Source organism: Hippocampus bargibanti, linkage group LG18 (genome assembly GCF_051943395.1).
Source record: "Hippocampus bargibanti isolate YZ-2025 linkage group LG18, ASM5194339v1, whole genome shotgun sequence".
NCBI lineage: Eukaryota > Metazoa > Chordata > Actinopteri > Syngnathiformes > Syngnathidae > Hippocampus > Hippocampus bargibanti.
In genome coordinates this window covers 6,246,644-6,266,498 of record NC_142751.1, presented here as the reverse complement: position 1 = coordinate 6,266,498, position 19,855 = coordinate 6,246,644, and positions in this window count along the sequence as shown.

The following is a 19,855-nucleotide window of genomic DNA, read 5'->3' as shown; positions in this document are numbered from 1 at the left end:
GTGAAAAGGCAGACGTGAGTAATCGGAAAGGCCTGATTGATTGTCATCTTTTTGACACTGATAATATCTCGGAATGTCTTAAGTGTTGCAATGTGATTCTTTGATGTTTTTCGATTTGTTTATTTTATTTTTATGATTAATCTGTGTGGATGAGGATGGTCCGGTACTAAAGTGGTTAGTATGTCGACTTCACAGTGCAATAGTCGGTGTTCAATTTCAGTTATGGCCTCCTGTGTGAAGTTTGCATGTTCTCCCTGCTCTTGTGTGTTTTCCCCCCATTCCAAAAAAAACATACATAGCAGGCTGATTAAACACCCCAAATTGTTCCTAGATGTGAGTGTGAGCACAAATGGTTGTTGGTCTCTGTATGCCCTGCGACTGGCTGGCAACCGTGCCACTTTGATAACTAGGATGGGCTCCAGCAATCCCCCACCCCCGTGACCTTACAGTGATAAGATGCAGATGGAGAAAATGAGAAAATGGATGGATGAATCTGTGTCGATTATGTGATGATCGCCCACATCAACAGGGGATAAAATAATAAGAGACATAAAATGCATCTTCATAAATGTGTCCCCCGATGCATTTAAAACATCGCAATAATGAACACACAGGGCCACAAATGAGAATAGGAGGGCCTTTTTTAAAGGACAACCGACGTCTCCGGAAAAGTTGTGTCCATAATTTGTAAAATCGCTTCAAATGACTTCTACTGAGCGTATTTTACAAAGATTCCACCGCATATAGCTGTATTTTAAGTTTTAAGACTCGCGCTGAATATTCCGGAAGTCTTGTTTTTGAGTTGGTGACGAGTCCTCACCCTACGTCACTGAAGGAACGGCCCTCACCGAGAAAGGACAACTAAAATAAAAGAAGAATTCAAAGTCTAATGCTTATTAAAAAGCAACATTATAAATATGAGTTTTGGGAGGGGTTTTAGAGATGGGCAATGTGTTGGCTTGCCGAATGTTACGAAAGATGTAATTCCAATGCGAGGGACCATCAACAGAAAAGGCTTGATCTCTTCTGAGCTGCACTTTAGTTCTTGATGCTTTTCGTGGTGTTTGGTCTGCAGACCTGACGCATAAAGAAGGTGCATCAAGGAGCAACTGGAGCTCATCCACCCTGATTCAGGATGGATGAGCTCGGACGTTTTTCTGATGTCAGTTAGGAAACAAAAAAGTGATGTTGGTTGTCCTTTAAGCACCCAGGGAGTACTTGTTGTATTTGTATCAGATTAATGCGGTCAGAGAAATAGACCGAGCGGATACATTTCACAATTTGTTTCCAAATAATATCATTTTAAACTGGTCCTTTGAGTGCATTGGCAGCAGGTCAGGTGAAACTAAAACAGCAGGAATTATGTCTTTTTTTTTGTAAAAGAGCGGGGTTGATCAGGAAATGTCACCTGTAAAGCCATTTCACACGTCTTTGTGATGAATGGCAATCCAAATGACGTGACTTAACTTCCTATCCCAGCTAATTTTTATAAGCGCTGCGCACAACGTGAAGCAGTGATCAATCAATCCCATGCACCTTCACTATTAGAATTTATCTTGCCTACAGTCACTTTTCTTTGGTGACCATCTGCAAAATGTAGTGCGCAAAGGGACACATGAGCAGAGCTCCATTGCACGGCACTCTCAGGTGATCTGCCTTGTGCGGATCTGTTTACAAGGCGAGCAGCTGCTGTGCAAGATTTTGGCCCTGTTTAAAAGTACACGACAGGCTATGGTTACAGAAGTTGAGGACACAGTGAAACGAAGGGGCCACTCTGAGGCCAAGGGTGCTGTTCCACTCCTGCTGTGAGTTCACGCAGAGGTCCCCCGCAGATATTAAATTCTGATATATTAGGTATTTGATCGGAGTGCTCATATGATATCAATGCACAAGGCAGTATACTTTCTGCTTTAGTGCACAAGCACAGAGCAATTGGTGGGATAAATACCTATATATATATATATATATATATATATATATATATATATATATATATATATATATATATATATATATATATATATATATATATATATATATATATATAGAGAGAGAGAGAGAGAGAGAGAGAGAGAGAGAGAGAGAGAGAGAGAGAGAGAGAGAGAGAGAGAGAGAGAGAGAGAGAGAGAGAGAGAGAGAGAGAGAGAGAGAGAGAGAGAGAGAGAGTTAACCCACCATTTGCCTGCCTCCGACAAAGCCATGCATGGATTCTTTATTGGGGGGGTTTACACTTTTCTTGGATGAAGACAGATGGGGTTATAAAATATTATTATTTAAATGAGGACAGAGGGATTATGATGGACGAAGGACAAACCAGCAAAATAAGAGAAATGCCCCTTTATGCTAACGTTGCTCGTTGAAAAAAAATATATAATTTATTATATTTAATGAAAAAAATTGTATTGGAAACTTAATGTAAAAAAGCCACTGTCTTCCCACTAATTCCAAATGCAAACAGAACAAGGTGAGTGTTTCAATGCAAACATCTCATAGTCTATTAGGCCTCCAATGTGGTTATTTCCTCAGCTTTGTCCAAAGTACAATCAAACACCAGATCCTTGGATAAGGTAGCACAGTACACGTGTATCTAACTTTTCAATCACCCTGTCTATTCTTGTCTCCACCAGTTAGAATGTTCCCGTAATGCGATACTGTATAAATATTTGTCCGACATGACTACAAGCCCAGTCAGCTGATCCTTTTGCTACAAAGGCCCCTTATCCCAACCAAGTAACCTAGCACTCCACTGGCCAGTCGTTATTGATGGTCAAGTAAGTGTTACCGTTACAAAGCAATTACTCTTCCGGTCATGTTAAATGAGCGCTGATGCTCATCAACTCTCCTCCACTTCGTGTCTGTTATCTTTTTTCCTCCTGAATGTGCACAACTTACATTCTTAGTTTCAGTTTTCAAAAATTAGAAGGGGAAGAATGACAGCTGGCTGGCTGAACGCTACCACAAAAAAGGAAAAAACAATAACCCTTTAAGAACCTGAATATATGCAGTATTTGGGTTGTTGAAGGCACACTAAAGCCCAAATACGATTTTATTCTCGGTCAAATAAGACCTCTGGGTGTCCCCTTTCTTACCAGGATATCTGCTCTTAATTTGCGACTTCCTTTCAACGGGGCATTGATTTGTGTTTTGTGCATATTCTTGTTCCATCGACCATTAATAGTGGTATTTGGAGTCCACGACTTGCAGTATGGGAGCTCAACTTTAATACTTTTCTGTGGAATGGACACACGGATAAATATACGCATATAGGTTCATGCGTCTGGTGTATAAAAATACATGTTGAGATATAAACAATGATGGCAAACTCAGAGAAACAGCTCATCAACACACTTTTGGAAGATGAAGGAAACCCATTGTTGGTGTGTGGCATAACATTGTGTTATTTTGACCGTAGAAAGAAACAAGAGGAAATGATGTCTATTTTCATCTGAGGTCGGGATATACCAGTCGATATTCCAATCAATCACAATGACCACATATATGTCAGTAACTCTATCCATTCACCAATGTAAACAAGTTATTTAGATAATGCTGTTGTTAAGACATGCATACAGAATGCAGACATTTCAGCTCAAACTGGTGCAACTTGCCAGTGTATTAAATCAGCAGAACTAGTGAGACCCGTCTGTTTCAGGTGTCACAGCTTGGAAAAGCACACTGCAGCAAAAACCACAAAAGATCAAAGATGCGATTTGAATTGCTTGGCGAAACGTTGGTAACAAGGCCCAATACTGTGTTATATTGACCAAATATTTGTGCATAAAAGATAAGGCAAATACTGAAAAATAGGAGTGCACTGTGTACTTTTTGAATGTGCATTTGGAGTAAACATGAACACAGGAATGGAGCCAAAATCTCTTTGTGTCATGTTGTCACTGTAGTACTGGTAGGACACTTATCAACACGCAGTAACCCTGGGTTCTTTGAAGGTATGCAAATGACAAGGGCAATGGGTTCAAAGTTTACCAAAATGATCTGTCTGTCACTGTGGGTGTCTTGCCAGTTTCACTGGGTGTTTTACAAGGACAAGCACAGTGCCATCTGCGGCACTGTGCTTGCCTTGAAATGAGCATGGATGGATGTTATATAGTTGATGTTACCAAAGGCAGACGTCAGCAGCGTTGCAGAGGCGTGTATCCTAAAGAAAATGATAAAAAGGAAGCAGGCCTTTCCCCCTCCAGAGGAAGGTTTTCCGCCGCACATCCTGTCTGATTAGTGAGATGTGCGCCGCCGGCCCCTCCCCATCCCCCCACCACCGAACGACGCTACAAAACAATCCTCAACAACTCATTTACAGGAAAAAAAAAACATGTTCCAGGTTGAACAGCCTGTTGTGGAAATACTCTCCATTTCACCCAAGTGGAAAGCGGTGTGTATAATTTATAACTATTCTTCAGCTTGCACTCGATCATGAAATTGTCATGAGACAAAGCATTCGCCAGCTTGTGTTGAATATGCGTTGCCTCAGCACAGACGATTTATCACATGCTTGTTTCTCATACGCCTCGCTTCACTTTGGATTAGAATCCCTACCTAGTGTGTTGGCACGTTACGTTGTCAAAATAAAACTTGAAATAAATGAAACAACCCCGGGAGAATTGTGTGAGGCTACACACAATAGAACGTTCCAAAACGTTGTTCCAGAATGAATTGTGCTTTTGACAATTGAGGAACTGAGAAAAGCTGTGAAGCTCTCAGATCCCCCCCTTTCCCCTCTTTCTCCTTTCAAATCTTTCTGCCAGCGCTTATGGAGGAGGTGCATTATCTGAGTGGCCAGCGAAAGTGTGTGTGTGTGTGGCGGGGGAGGGGGGGGATTCCGGTTGAAGTTTATGGAGATTTATGGCTCCTTCGCAGGTCCTTAATTGCCTCCTCCTCTGTGGGCAGTCCTGTGAGGCCAGCGGTGAGCCATAACCAGCGCTAGGGCTCTTGCAGGTGGGCTTACCAAACTGCTGTTTATTCAGACTTGTTATGGAGACAAATGGACAACTGGATTTGCTGTGGAGCACCGCAAAACCGCAGGACATGAACAGACGAGGAAGAGAGAGCAGAAAGACATCTGGTCACCGAAAGGGCCCCAAGCCTTCAACTTGGCCTTCAAAGATGGGAAGTTTCTGATTTCAATTAAATATTTATCACATTGGAATTGCCGTGATAAAATAACAAAGAAATATCTGAACTTTTTCACAAAATATTAATTTTGTCACGACAATTCTAAGAAAAACAAAATATGTATTTTTTTTCTTTAATTTACAACAAACTCCAAACATTGAAATCATCATTTTCGGATTTGATGAAGTAGAAAATGTGAAAATGCCATGCATTTCATTATGTGTAGAACAACAAAAGAATTTTTTTCATGCAAAATAACACATGCCAAGATTTAAGATATTTAAGATCAAGGTCAACCAATGGTGGAATTCATTTAAGACTTCTTCACTTTGTGAAAATAAGAATGCCTCCATTCTTGAAAAAATAGACATTATGCGGGTTTGGTGAAAAGTCTCCGATTTAGTGGTTGCGTGTTCACCTGACTTTGGTGCAGGCAACGTCAATTCGGTTCCCACCCAGTGCCAAATGTGAGTGCAAATTGACGGATAGATTGTTCTGTCTAATTTTTAGACATAATATCGCTGCAAATATTTCTCAAATTCCTCGGAATCACAACCTCAAAGTACTTTTCTCACAAGGACACCTTCTGTATTTCAAGAATAAAATGAACATGACAAAGATGAGAAATATACAGTATTGACTCATTCATGTAGCCAATAATGTCAGCCGCCACTGTTTTCGTCCTATCCACCACCCCATCAAAACAAAAGCAACATGCACCATTTTGACCCTGCATAGTGGTCATTAGAAAATTGTAACCAACCACTTGCGTCACATAAATCAACAGTAGCCAAAATGGAACTGTATAGTGCCACTGAGCATTTTTTTTTTTTTTTTTTGACTACGATACTAGTGCAGCGTGTTCTACCGGAAACAAATTCCTTGTGTGTTCTAGAAACTTGGCAATATAGATGATTCTGATTCTGAACTGGCGCTAATATGGAGATCAGAACATGACACGATGAATATTTGTAATAGCGTACAGGAGCCATCTGGATACTTTTTCAGACTGTGCCCTAATGGGGATAGCTAATGCTGGTACTCGGTTTATCAGTGTCTTTCACATCTCATCAGGTCTTGAGTGACTCACCAGCAGCCAAGTGATTATTCATTAGGAGATTTATTGCACAACACTGGAATCAAGTTTCAAACATGAACAAACCCACAAGGATAACATTGGACCATGGATTCATTTGTCACAACGTTCATATCTCGGACAACTGCAACTCATTCCAACTTAGTTTCAGAGCATTATATATGTGAGTATGTAAAGAATGTAGAATTGCAGTAAAATCTACTGAGTGTTCATGACAACAAGTAAATATGTGTATGATATGTAGCTTTTAAAGTTTGTATACCAGGCTTCGCTCATAAAACGGAAAAGAAGCCACGCCTTATAAAGTCCACTTGCGTCACATAAATCAACATCGATAAAGTCAATCACAAAGCGTATTCACAACACAGACTTTCATCGGCACAATCACACTGTCATAACTAAACCTGGGCTGTCTGCTTGGATAAATCAAGTATTCTGTTTTCCCTCTGCACTTAAAGCTGCAAATTCCCAAGACATTTTAGTCAGTTGTCAAACATATCCGAAGACGGGTCATCTTCTATGGCAGCCTATGTGACCCACATTGGTTGCCAGATCGGATGAGTTAGCGCCACTACAAGAACCAGAGAAGAGAACACCCCCACCACAGCCTGCCTTACCCCCATTTCTCCAACTAATGAAGACCAGACGAGGGGATATCGGGCTCTCAATCACCCATTTCACATATGTTTTGACCAATCTTCACTCACCCCTGAGAGCTCAAGGGAGATTGTGCCGCTCAGACTTATCAGCATTCCTTAATAGGAGGTAGTCAACAAAAGCGCATGGCCTGTGGCTGACTCGTGACGCCTTTGACACACATGGCAACACCTCCTCATTTGACCATGGGACTGTCGAGGGAGCAGGATTGTATACCTGATTATGATCTGCTATTGTAATGTGTCAGGCCGCCTACTGAAAATGGGTTTGCTGCACTCAAACCGAATAGTGGCTTTGGCCTTGATTGACAACTGGGTCACCTCCATCGGCGTGTGACTTTCAATTGTGCTATTTCACTCATCATGAACATTGCTGTTGTCATTTTTAACTTGAATTATGATTGTTTTTATTCTATTATTTTGGAAAAATATAAATACGACCCATTTGACCCACCATCTTTTATTCATGTATTTATTTATTTATTTATTTATCAATTTATTCATTCATCGGTTCATTTGTTTGATTATTTTTTATGTTTATGTACTTTATTTATTAGTTTGTTCGTTCCATTTGTTTTTTGTGTGTGTTTTTATTACACCCAGCGGCATTGAATTTTAGAAATATCAAATATGAATGCCTTCCCCTGTTCTCAAGGATGTGAAAAGAAGAAATGGTTTATCATCTCACGAACATATTACTTATGAGCGATCGCGTCACTCGGTACATGCGCTTCACTCGTCTGCCCCGATTTGTGACAAAGTCAGCTTTGTACAAACATGTTTTGTTTTGGTGGAGATGTGATTTGAATGCCACCCAGTACAGAGAAAGATCTATTGGAAGAGCATACACTAAGCTTAAACTTAAAATCAATCAATCTTTTTTTTGCTTTACAGTAGACTGTAGATAATGTATAATAACACAGACTTGTAGACACATCATCTACATACAGCAATTCCCGCAAGGTAACCTATTTGTTTTTGTCCTGAGCAAAATTGTAGTTATCATATTATTTGGAGGGGCATTCTGATTGCAATCATATAAAGAAGTAGAGAATAATGTTTTTTTGAACTATTGTGAAAGTTACTGTCACAGAGAGTTAGGTAACAAAAAAATGCTAACAATATTTATATATGTAATGTTGGTAATTATCTTAGCAAACCTTATAGAAAATGCCATGTTTCATTTACTTTTGCAGGCCACATGAAATGGTGTGGTGTGCCAGTTCTGGCCCCCGGGCCTCGACTTTGACATGCGGAACCTTGCACAATTGACAGCAAAAACAGCACAAAAGCTGTATGTTTCATGTAATGTCAAAGAACCAGTAAAAACACCCCCAGTCATGTATTTAAAAGAATGGGAGGGTACATATTTTCAGATGTGAGACACTGGGAATCCAGGTTGTTTTTTTCGCTTTTGCGTTTAAAATAATCAATGGAATGTGCTGTTTAAAGTGTGACCTCCTCCGAAGACACAAAAAAATGCTCACTGAGGTAAAAATAGAGACGTTTTGAAACCTGCAAACAAATCAAGCAAGTGATTTATGTCAGCAGTAAAATCTGACGTTTTATCTTCTCTGACATTGAAGCATTGTGGTAACATGTATCACTTCCAAAGAATATACGAGGCACTCATAATGTCAAAGCACATGGATCAAAATTTGGCAAGCCACGTGAGATTTCGAGGAGAAGTAGTAAAGCGAAACCTGCCCTCTGCATGACTGCATGCTGTTGTGCAACAGACTTTGTCCTTTTCTTGCCAACTTGTTGTTTCACACTTCCAATATCCTCGGCACAGTCCACCACAAGAGCCAGACAATGCTGACAATCCAGAGCTGAAGACATAAAAAGAACAAAGAAAGGAAGAAAGACAGTCCCCAGAACATTTGTGTCAATCATTCTGTTTCTACAACAGTTTCTACAACAGTTAGATTACACCCCCCATATATATATATATATATATATATATATATATATATATATATATGGCATATATATATGGTGGGGTTCGGTCCCTCCAACAAGATTAAGAATCACTGTAGTAGACCGAAACATATTTGAGGAGTATGGATTGGAAACCCCTCCCTGTGGGACTTTCAGATGCAGACTTACAAGATGATCATGACGAACCAACTCGATATCTTGGTCATAGATAAAGGGCAGAGGAAAGCCGTTATAGTGGTCCCGAGTGATGGAAACATCAGATAGAAAGAACACGAGAAACTACAGAAATACCAAGGGCTCAGAGAGGAGCTGGAGAGAGCCTGGAAGGTAATGGTGACAGTCGTGCCTGTGGTTGTCAGAGTATTTGGGGCAGTGACCACCAAACAAGAGTAGTGTCACGGTTTGCAAGGTGGTGATGGCGGTTGTGGATCCCAAAAAAGCAGGCAGTATCAAAGAAAACAAAGAGTAAAAGTCTGCCAAGATGAAAAAAACCCGACAGGGTGCAGCAAACACATACACACTACGCAAAATGCATTGATCCGACACCGGATGGTCGTGCCTGTGAGTCCTTTTGACTGCCACTGATTGGAACGACCAACACCTGCGTGGCTGCAGGCAGGGCCGACAGCGCTACCCGTTGGTCGCCAATCTGAACGTGGCAGTCTGCCACTGATCGGGATGACCAGCACCTGTGCAGGTGCAGGCGGAGCCGACAGCGGCACCCGTTGGTCTCCAACCAGATCGTGACAGTACCCCCCAATCAAGGGTCTGCTTCCAGAAGTCCCAACAGTCTCCCAAAAGGTCCAACTTGCCAGGGAACAATGGTGGAGACGGCAACCGTTGCCTCTTCAGCATATGATGGGCGGCGGCCTGATGGGAACGGCCTGATGGGAACGGGACAATGCACTGCCAGGCACAGAGTGGCACCCCGGAGGGCCGCATGGGAACAGGTCTCGACCGTACGTTGACTTGGACGTTACGGCTCGTCGAGTGACGCAATTCAAAACTGACGCGGGGTGGGCTAACGTGGACGTAAACTGCCCGGCACCGGGGAAACGAGACAAATCCTTAGCAGCTGCGGGATCCAGCGGTGAGTGGAGTCTCGGACTAACGTAGATGTGGACGTTACGGCTCGTCGTGTGACGCAATTCAGACTCGACGAGGCGTGGCCAAACATGAATGTCGCACTGTCAGACACCTAGTGTCACCCTGGACGGCCACCTAGAAAGAGGTGTCGGCCTGACGTGGATGTGGACGCGGCACAACTTGTCGTGGGCTTGAGTGAGACCCTTCTCACACAATCACGCGCTGACGCATGGCTCGACGTAGACGTTACACTGCCAGGAACAGGGTGGACATGAGACCGGTCCGTTGTACCTGCGGGATCTGATGGTTGGTCGGGTCATTCTGTCCAGGTTTGCAAGGTGGTGATGGCGATTGTGGATCCCAAAAAAGCAGGCAGGAGGGAGCAGCAGGTTGTGTTTGATACATTGTATTAAAATGAAGTCATCAGGAGCAAAATCTAAAACATCCAAATCATATGAACAGAAAAATACAAAGTATCAAAGAAAACCAAGAGTAAAAGTCTGCCAAGGTGAAACAAACCTGACAGGGTGCAGCAAACATATACACACTACAATAACCCAACACCAAATGATCGTGCCAGGAGTCCTTTTAACTGCCACTGATGAAGACCAACAACTGAACAACTGAGGGCAGGGCCGACACCACTATATGTTGGTCACCAACCAGAACGTGGCAGTCTGCCACTGATCAGGACGACCAGCACCTGTGCAGGTGCAGGCGGGGCCGACAGCGGCACTTGTTGGTCACCAACCAGATCATGACAAGTAGTTACATCAGGTCCCGGAAACAACATTGGATATCTCAGTCCAGAAAAGTGCAGTGCTGGGAACAGTATGGATACTGTGCAGAACGCTCAAGCTTCCTGGCCTCTGGTAGAGCACCCGAGCTAAAGTGGGGGACAGATACCACCCAAGGGATGAGATGAGGATTTTTATATGTACCGTATAAACTGGGGGGTGTACCTCGCTTGTGTGTATTTTGTGTGGGTAAGCGATGAAAACAGCAAAATAAGAGATAGTCCTTATTCTTTTGACAGATATCCCCCAAACTGCTCAACATTATTTGTTTTCTTTTGTTTGTTTTTTAAGAGGGTTGGTCAAGAAAGAGGTCACAGACTTAAGTAAACAAATATCTATTTAGCCAAAAACAAATCATTGTGCCTCATAGTGACAATAGCCAAGAAATGTTGTCACCTCAGGCAACAGAACACTTAAGCCTCTTTGAGACTATTTGGGGTATGATTACACTTCCTTAAACAAGCGAAGCATCTAATCAGCTTGTGTCTTATCTGTCGCGCACTCTCTCCTTTGCCTTGAATTATCAACAATCTATCTGCTCTATTTTGACTGGTCTTTCTTTTCCCCATAGCAAGACTAAGGCAAGTTTTGTTCCATTTGGTACTTTGCAAATAAGTATTTCCATCCTCACGATTCTCAGTCTTATGAGAAGCAAGGAAATACTTAACTTGCGAGTTATCTTCAGGTATTTCAAAGAATTTTAACTGTAAAGAAATAAAAAATGTCACTGTTGGTTTGAGAAAAATCAATCAGTCTCTAATAAATTATCCATACAGGAAAAAGTGTGCTCTTTCCAACCAAATGGCTTGTGTTCAAATTGAAACAAATTGAGGATTAATCATCATAACTCATCTTTGATCAGTTTCAGTTCAATGAAACTCATGGAAAATGTTCTTATTTTATCAGAAGAGCTTTCATGCAATTGAGAGTTCGAATTGCCAAAATACCTTTGTATTGTAGCGAAGGCTTAGACCCAAATGCCATCATACAAAATGGTGGAAGGCAACCAGGAGTTGGATTTGAATGTAATGTAGGCTTGAAAGCTGTAGATGTAGAAAACGAAAAAGTATACACGCACCTGATTTTTATACATTTATATTTCACAGTTTGTCGTTTCCAATATTTTTCTGACCATTGTTTTTTTTTTCCTTTAGCCTGTGTGTGCGCGTGTGTGTGCGTGTGTGTGTGTGTGTGTGTGTGTGTGTGTGTGTGTGTGTGTGTGTGTGTGTGTGTGTGTGTGTGTGTGTGTGTGTGTGTGTGTGTGTGTGTGTGGTGAAGACTGCGAGCAGAGCACTTGATGTTTCTGATGCTCAAAAAAGACCAACAATTGAATACCTCAGCAACACGATCTGACCCCCGCCTCCAATCCCCCCAAAACTGGAATTGTTGATGTATTTGTCATTCTATCTATGAATTTTATATATTTACATTCAATTTGTATGTAGCCACAAAGACATTTGAATTTCTGTGGAACCAGATTTTCTGCTGTATTTTTTTTCCCTGTAACAGTCCCAAACTGTAATCCCTCACCTCTCTCCGCGAAACACTCACGCAAGCAGATACAAAGTGTAATTAATTGGGATTAAATTCATTAATGTGCTGAATTCCCCCCGTCCCCTTTTAATCCAATGTATTTATTCCTCTTGTGTTAACCAGATGAATGTGCATTAACAGGGACAGAATGGCATTCATAACACAGCACATGAAGTATGTGGCATTCAATGATGTTGACGTACTGTTGACACTAAACAAAAAGCAATTCTGAATGTAATGTTAGCATGACTGTACATGACATGATTAACATAATTTACTTTTATCGTGTTCATGGAGCCCCTGCTGTATATGCCGGGGCAACATAAATAGGGCAGCTGCTCAGGAAAATTGCAATATTCTTAACTGTGTACCACATGGCCTTAACACACTTATTTTGACCTCTTGGATGAAGAACAGTGTGTGAAAATGTGTTCATTCTCATTGAGGGAAAAAGTCAAGGACTTGGGAGTCGTTGCAAATGAAGTGAAAGATTGGCGAGAAAAAAAGGAGACTCTCCATGCATATTAGTAGCTCACCTACCTTCTGTTTGCTTCTATGACCACTTTATATCTCAAGTCAACCACTCCCTCCACAATTTAATACAGGGTGATCATTTAATATTTATATTCAATAAAGAAAATACCAAATTATTCAAGTCACCACGCAGGGGTGGAGAATCACATTAAATGAAAAGACAATGACCATACTTCAAACTTTGTTTCGGGCGGTTTGCTAAGCCTTTCTTGTCCTGCATCCTGCATTGTCAGAGGAAATGACACTCCGTATGACTGCGCCGCTGGTCTTGCATCCACGCAACATTGCAAATCAAGCAGAAGAACAGTGAGGACCCCTGTCAGCAAATCCCATGCTGCTCTGGATTGTGTCTGTTATGTCTAAAATATGGCTTGTTCAACAATTTCGATGATTTCATTCAAGACAAATACTTCACTTATGTCTGGGAGTGGCTGTTATGCATTGTAAGAGGTTACGAGCAGGATTGCAGACCAGTGAATGGTATGAAATTTGATAAGACCCCAAGGATAGTCATAACGTGAGCATGGGGTGTTGAACTATCTTTAGACCAGGTAAACAAAGAGGCGGAGGAATGTTCACACATTTTTGATTGTTAGTTGCCCTTCATTTCCCTCAAGAGTCGTGATTTGGAATTGAAGCGGATTTACACATGCATGGCAGTAGATGTGAGCCAATCTCTTTTTGTGTCACTGAGCGTTACAACTTTTTGTTTGATTTCGAAATTTATCTTCTACCAGGCGTGTGCACATTTTCAGCATTACATTCTTAATCCACTGGTGAAAGGACATTTTAATCCTCTCCTTTTTCATCTGTAACTGCTTCAAACAACAAATTATAGTGGTTAAGATTTAATTCCAATGTCTTATGTGTCATGTTGTATTAAATGTAATTTGTTATTGTTTCAAGATGGTGTTGCGAGCCTCTACAGCATCTCCTATGCTAATTGTTATTATAATTTCTTCATTTGATAATTTTGCTGCTGTAAATTGGGAATTTCTCCATTGGGAGATGGTCTTATTCTTATTCTCATATTTTTAATGAAGTGAGCGCTCACAAATCCGCAATACCTGTGCTGCATACCTTTCCCCCAAATGATGACCCATATTTAAAAATCTGTTTTAAAAGCTGGCAATTGATAATGATGACATTTGGGTCATTTACTCCTGCGACAGTCACAAAAAGGATTTGTGTGAGTTAATTCCAAATGATAATTTTTAAAACTGGTGCAATATCCATTTAATTTGAGGGTTGGATTTACATTTACTGCTAAAAATATGTCCTCAGACAAGGATTTGCCCTTTAAATCTCTGCATTCAAAACTGGAAATTACAGCGCGCACACACACACACACACACACACACACACACACACACACACACACACACACACACACACACACACACACACACACACACACACGCACACACGCACACGCACACGCACATGCACACAGTTACACAAAATTTATTATTTCCGCATACTATAAATTACAAGTGGACTGTTCTGAATTTACATTCAATGCATTGCTGTGTTATACTGTATAAACTGCAATTCGCCCTTTTCATAGCTCTCATGAAGCACTATGTTTCCCTGTCTAAAATTTGACAGGAAAAAATACAATCAAGAATAACATTGATAAAATACGACTATTTTCCAAACCATAGAATCCAAGATGCAAAATTGTCAGCAAGTGAGATTGGAATGGGGACGACATTCTTGGGTTGCAGCCAAATCCTCAGTTCACACAGTTTTAGGGAGAGTCACAATTACATAACATGTGTATGGACTTCAAATCTGCACAAATAACGATTCAGATGAATGAGTGTTTTCATTTGTATAGGTTCACATCTGGAGGGAATAAGTTCTATGTGACGATAATAATTGGGGTTTCCTTTTTCCCCCAGTCTACCCTGATGCAGCCTTGATTTGATGATAATAACTGATAAGGTTCAACAAGCACTATGAACAAATCCACTTCAAAATAGTGCAGAAAAGCGCACCTAATCCACAAATATATGCAAAACAAATTTATTCCTTCACGTCCAGTATGAACTGAGCGAACGTGCAGCCATGTGTTACTGGTTACGGTCTTCACTTTCACTTTTGCCACCTTCTACTAACAGAGCGCTGATAGCATCATTGTGACTACAATTCAAAGTCAGCAGATGAACAGGCAGTGATATGGCTTCCAACGTCAACAGACAGTTTTACTGAATCTAGACTTTATGTAATGTTTTGATAGTATTGAATGAAACCCTCTGCTATTGTCCTGAACATCATGAACAATCTCTTGAAAACTTTACAGTGTTTGTAACACAGTGGTGGGCCGTCAGAGCCTGAAAGGCCTTCTTTGCTGTCCTAAAAATATCTGAATAACAGACAAATGTGAATTTTTGTCTATGAATTCTTATTGAATAATTCCAATTTTTTTCAGCTTCCTTTCATTGCTTTTCCCCTGTTGTGCTGCTTCCAGATGTGTGTTTACGTATTTAAGCAGTTAACCGATCACATTTCACCCATCATTTGTTTCCAGGGTCAAAAATCTACCAGTCCGCCTTCACAGTCAGTTCTAAAAGCAATGGAACAGAAAAACAATGGCGATGAAGCTGTTGCTTTAACCAATCAGAAGTGGAGTTGGCAACCCAAGGCCTATTCGAAGGCGGTAGCAACGACAGAGTTTTCACAAACTATGATTGGCTAGTCACAGGAATGGCTAAACACCAGCCATTCATAGTACCACCAGCCGCTAGTGATAAGTGCATACTGGCCAGAGCCTGCACACTGTATCTGTAGCAAGCTGCATAAGCAAATACAGTCTATAGTTATGTTGATTTAATAGAGGTTTTGTCAACCCACAATGGCTGAATGAGGAGAAGAAATAGATTTGATTGCACATATACTGTTAAAGCCATTTTCAAGATGGACTTTTCAGGAATATATAGATATCATTGAGAAAGGTAGGACAGATCCAAAGCTCGCAAAAATAGCAAATAATATTAGGATGTTTAGGTTAGGTTATTGTGAATCCACACATTCATGGTAAAATTGTGAACAGTTTAATGACAGTATTTCTTGAGTTTCTTCAAGTCACAAGTTATTTCCTGGCCAACGACATCCTCTAGACGACGTTGAATCACTCTCAGCTGTGGAGTGATTCAGACGTAGCACTACTGAAGGCCTAGGAGTGACATGCACGGCCCACCACTGGTATAACATATCCATCCATCAATTTTCCAGCCCGCTTTATCCTCATTAGGGTCGCAAGGTGTGCTGGAGACTATCCCAGGTGTCTTCGAGCAGGGGGACATCCTGAATGGGTTGCCAACCAATCACCGGGCACACACAGACAAACAATTTTAAATGCCCGCCATCCATGTTTTTGGGATATGGGATGACCCAGAGAAAATCCACACGGGCCCGGCGACAACATGCAAACTCCACACACGGAGGCCGGACCGGATCTTGAACTCACGACCTCTGCACTGTGAAGTCAGAATATGTGCAACAAATTAAAGTTGTGAAATAATATAATTTCAATGATTTGTTAACACGAAGTCCAAGATATCAACCAAAATTATACAGCCCACAATAGGCTGTACCATTATCTTTGATCATGTATTTACATTCAATGATAAAATAATATTTGAGTTCATTTTTTCAATGACTAAAATGTACATTTTCTATTCTTTGTTCACAGTAAGAGAGAGTTGAAATTTTCATGTAAAATCTGATTAGATTACCGACACAGGAGACTTTGCAATCACATGGGAACCGTCATTTATTTAATCCGCTTCTTGCCTCAGAATTCAAGGTGACATGACAATCCAAATCAGTTTTTAGGTGTCGCTGACATTCTGCTCCAGAAACACCGAAAGGATAAAGAATCATCCCAGACCTAGTATCCATTTGTTATATTTGTTCAAGTCATTTTCCCGCCCAGGAAGACAGTTCTGTCTCATTTAAATTACGATTACCTGAGAAGAGAGATGATATCAGGGTGACACAGTAATTCAATAACGCAATAATTCAGCACTTTCATAAAGCAATTGATCTCACACATCATAAAAGTTATGAGACACATATCCAGCGACATTTTGTAATGTTCGTGAGGCTGCGGAAGACTCTCAGGCTTCCACTTCTATACCGAACACTAAACTTTTAAAGTCTGCACAGGCATATTAGATCTCGTGTTGGCAGATATGCAAGGGGCATCAGCGTGGCTAATATAAGAACACATCAGACTTCCTTCGCCGGCAATTAAAGCAGCTCTTTTCATTCTCTTTAATTGCAATGCAAAGGGATGCAATGATAATTTGCAGTTTTTTCTTTGTTTCTTTGTTTTGGACCACTTCAACGTCCATCCTTCCAAACGCTTGACATCGATTTATTTTCTCTTTTGTATTTGTACTTGATTTAAAATGGCAGAGTGGAACCAGAACAGCCAGTCACATTTTCCTTTCCATCCCCTATACCGCCTAGTCAACTGCAACACCTTATTCCTAACAGCTCATGGTGGTACTCGGAGTGAAAAGGCGAAGGGGGGCGGAGAACGAATCCAAGGGGAGGATCGGCACAGGAATCCTCTCAGCGCCAGGAGCTGTGACTGCAAAAAAAGAAACTGCTCCGCTACCTTCGCAGAGCCTCCAAGACTGAGGATTTTATCTCTTTGTCCTCTGGGACTTTAGAATGCAATACAAGCTTTTTTTCCCCTCCCCCAACTTAGAATGAAAGCAACAACATAAAACACTGTGGGTGTGATAAAGAAAAACAATCAGCTTCGTTTGGTTGTGGAAAATGGATGTTTGCGCCACCCAGGATGGGCAATGAGCCAATGGTGAGGAGCAATACAAAGACAAAAACAAAACATAAACATATCCTATTGTCTATCTCACAATTACAAACTCAGATTTGACAAAACTAAAACAAAACCATGCATGCATCTTCAGTGCTTCTTGGCTCCGGTCAAATACACGGACTTTGTTGGAACATTGAACAACTCTAACATGCAACAGAATTCATACACTGAAAACCTCCCGCAGTACGGACAGCAGTGGGGGGCGGTCAGAGCCTTCAAAACCTTCTCTGCTGGCCTAAAAATATATGAATCAGAGACAAATGTAAATTATATTTTGTTCATGAATTCTTATTAAATAATTCCAGCTTGTATTTCAGTTTCTTTTCATTGCTTTTCCCATGTTGCGTTTTCATATTTAAGCATTTAACCAATTACATTTCAGCCATCATGTGTTGCCAGTGTCAGAAATCAATCTGTAACATCTTCACAATCAGTTCTGCAGGGCCTGTAGCATAAAAAATCAATGTTGATGAAACTGTTGTTTTAACCAATAAGAGCTAAAGTTGGAAACCCAAGGCCTGCTCGAAGGCAAACTATAATTGTCTAGTCACAGGAATGGCTGGACATTAGCCATTCATAGTAACAGCCGCTAGTGATAAGCGCATACTGGCCAGAACCCGCACAATGTATCTGTAGTGAGCTGCATAAGCAAATATATAGATGTATTGTATTTGTTCGCGGTTTTGTCAACCCGCAATGGCTCAAGGAGAAGAACAAATAAATTTGACATACTCGACAGCCAATCAGAAGCCTGTATCGAATAACTCAGTGCTTCCGGGTGCATTTGCATATCATTTTCCAAAGTAGACTCACAGAGAAGACAAGAAAAATGGGGTGCTTAGGAATCAAGCCAAAACCTCAGTCCCAGAAGAGATACTCAAAAGAAGCAAACAAAATTTATGACGCTCCAAAACTTAAACGTACATTGAGAGCATCATGGAAAGAGGAGTTTACGTGGCTTGCAGCAGACGACACAACGCAAATATTGCACTGTGCAACCTGCCGGGGAGTGTATGGTGTGATATCATGAGAGGCTAGCTCTCAGCGGGACAGGACAAGAAGTGCAATGGACGACAGGTTTGGATACAAACAAAAGGTTTTAATCAAGGGTTCCAGGGGGAATTCACAAGCAACAAAGGTTTGAATAGTGTCTCTTCCAATACTTATCAAAATAAAGTCAATTCTGATGCTTAAATCCAAATAAAGTCTCTTCTGAGGTAAAACTGAAGACGGAGTTCTTTTCCAAGAGTCTCTAGGCCTCACCCCTCTCGACGTCCTCCTCATGTAGCCTAGCCACCTTAGCTAGGTTCAAATCCAGTGTCAAGTCGTGTGGTCCCAACTGGCAATGAGTTCCACGCAGCAATCAACTTCTTCACAGAGCACAGCAATCGAGCTTGTCTTTCCCCAAACTCCACTCTCAGAGGCTCTCTGCCTTAAGAGCCTTACTTGCCAATCAAGCCCTGATCAGCTGCAGGTGTGTGGTTTTAATTGCTGCCTTCCACCAGATGGGGCCAAGACTCTGGGTGGAGCCATCTTAGGGGGATGTATTTGCCCTCCAGGACTCAGCCTCTCGTGACATCACAATGGACAAACGACAACTGGAGCAAAATCAGCAGCAAAAGATATTTACGACAAATTAAACAAGGGAGCATTTGTGGAAGGTCAATTACTTAATTTTAAAGTGTTGTTCTGTTATATATTCTGAGGATCAATCCTTAATACTTTGCAACAATGTTTGTGTTTGTTTTTGCGATTAGTCGTCTTATTATGTTTCAAGTTGTGAAAAATCGGGCAGGCAACTTTATTGGATTGGATTGGATTTGCCTTTATTAGTCTAGCAATGGAGAAATTTACATTTCACAGCAGCAAAGTTATGAAAGGAATGAAAGTAGAAAAACAAAATACAGGAGCTGCTGGAAAGGCAGCCACTCTTGCGGCGCCGTCTTGAAGTCAAAGGGGAAAAAAAGTACATAACAAATAACAAGTCAAATGAACAAAAAAAAAACTAAATAACAAATAACATGACAACACAAAGACACAGAGAGTCATTCATTCTTAAGCACTTTCTGTACCCTCTTTGTTACACAAAGCAGTTACAGATGAAAGAGTAAAGGATCAAAGCATCTCTTCACCAGTGGATCAGGGACATCATGGTGGAATGTGCATGTATTTATGGCCAGGCAGGCAACTTTTCAGAGTTGTCTGCCCTGGTGTCCGCTAACTTTTTGTC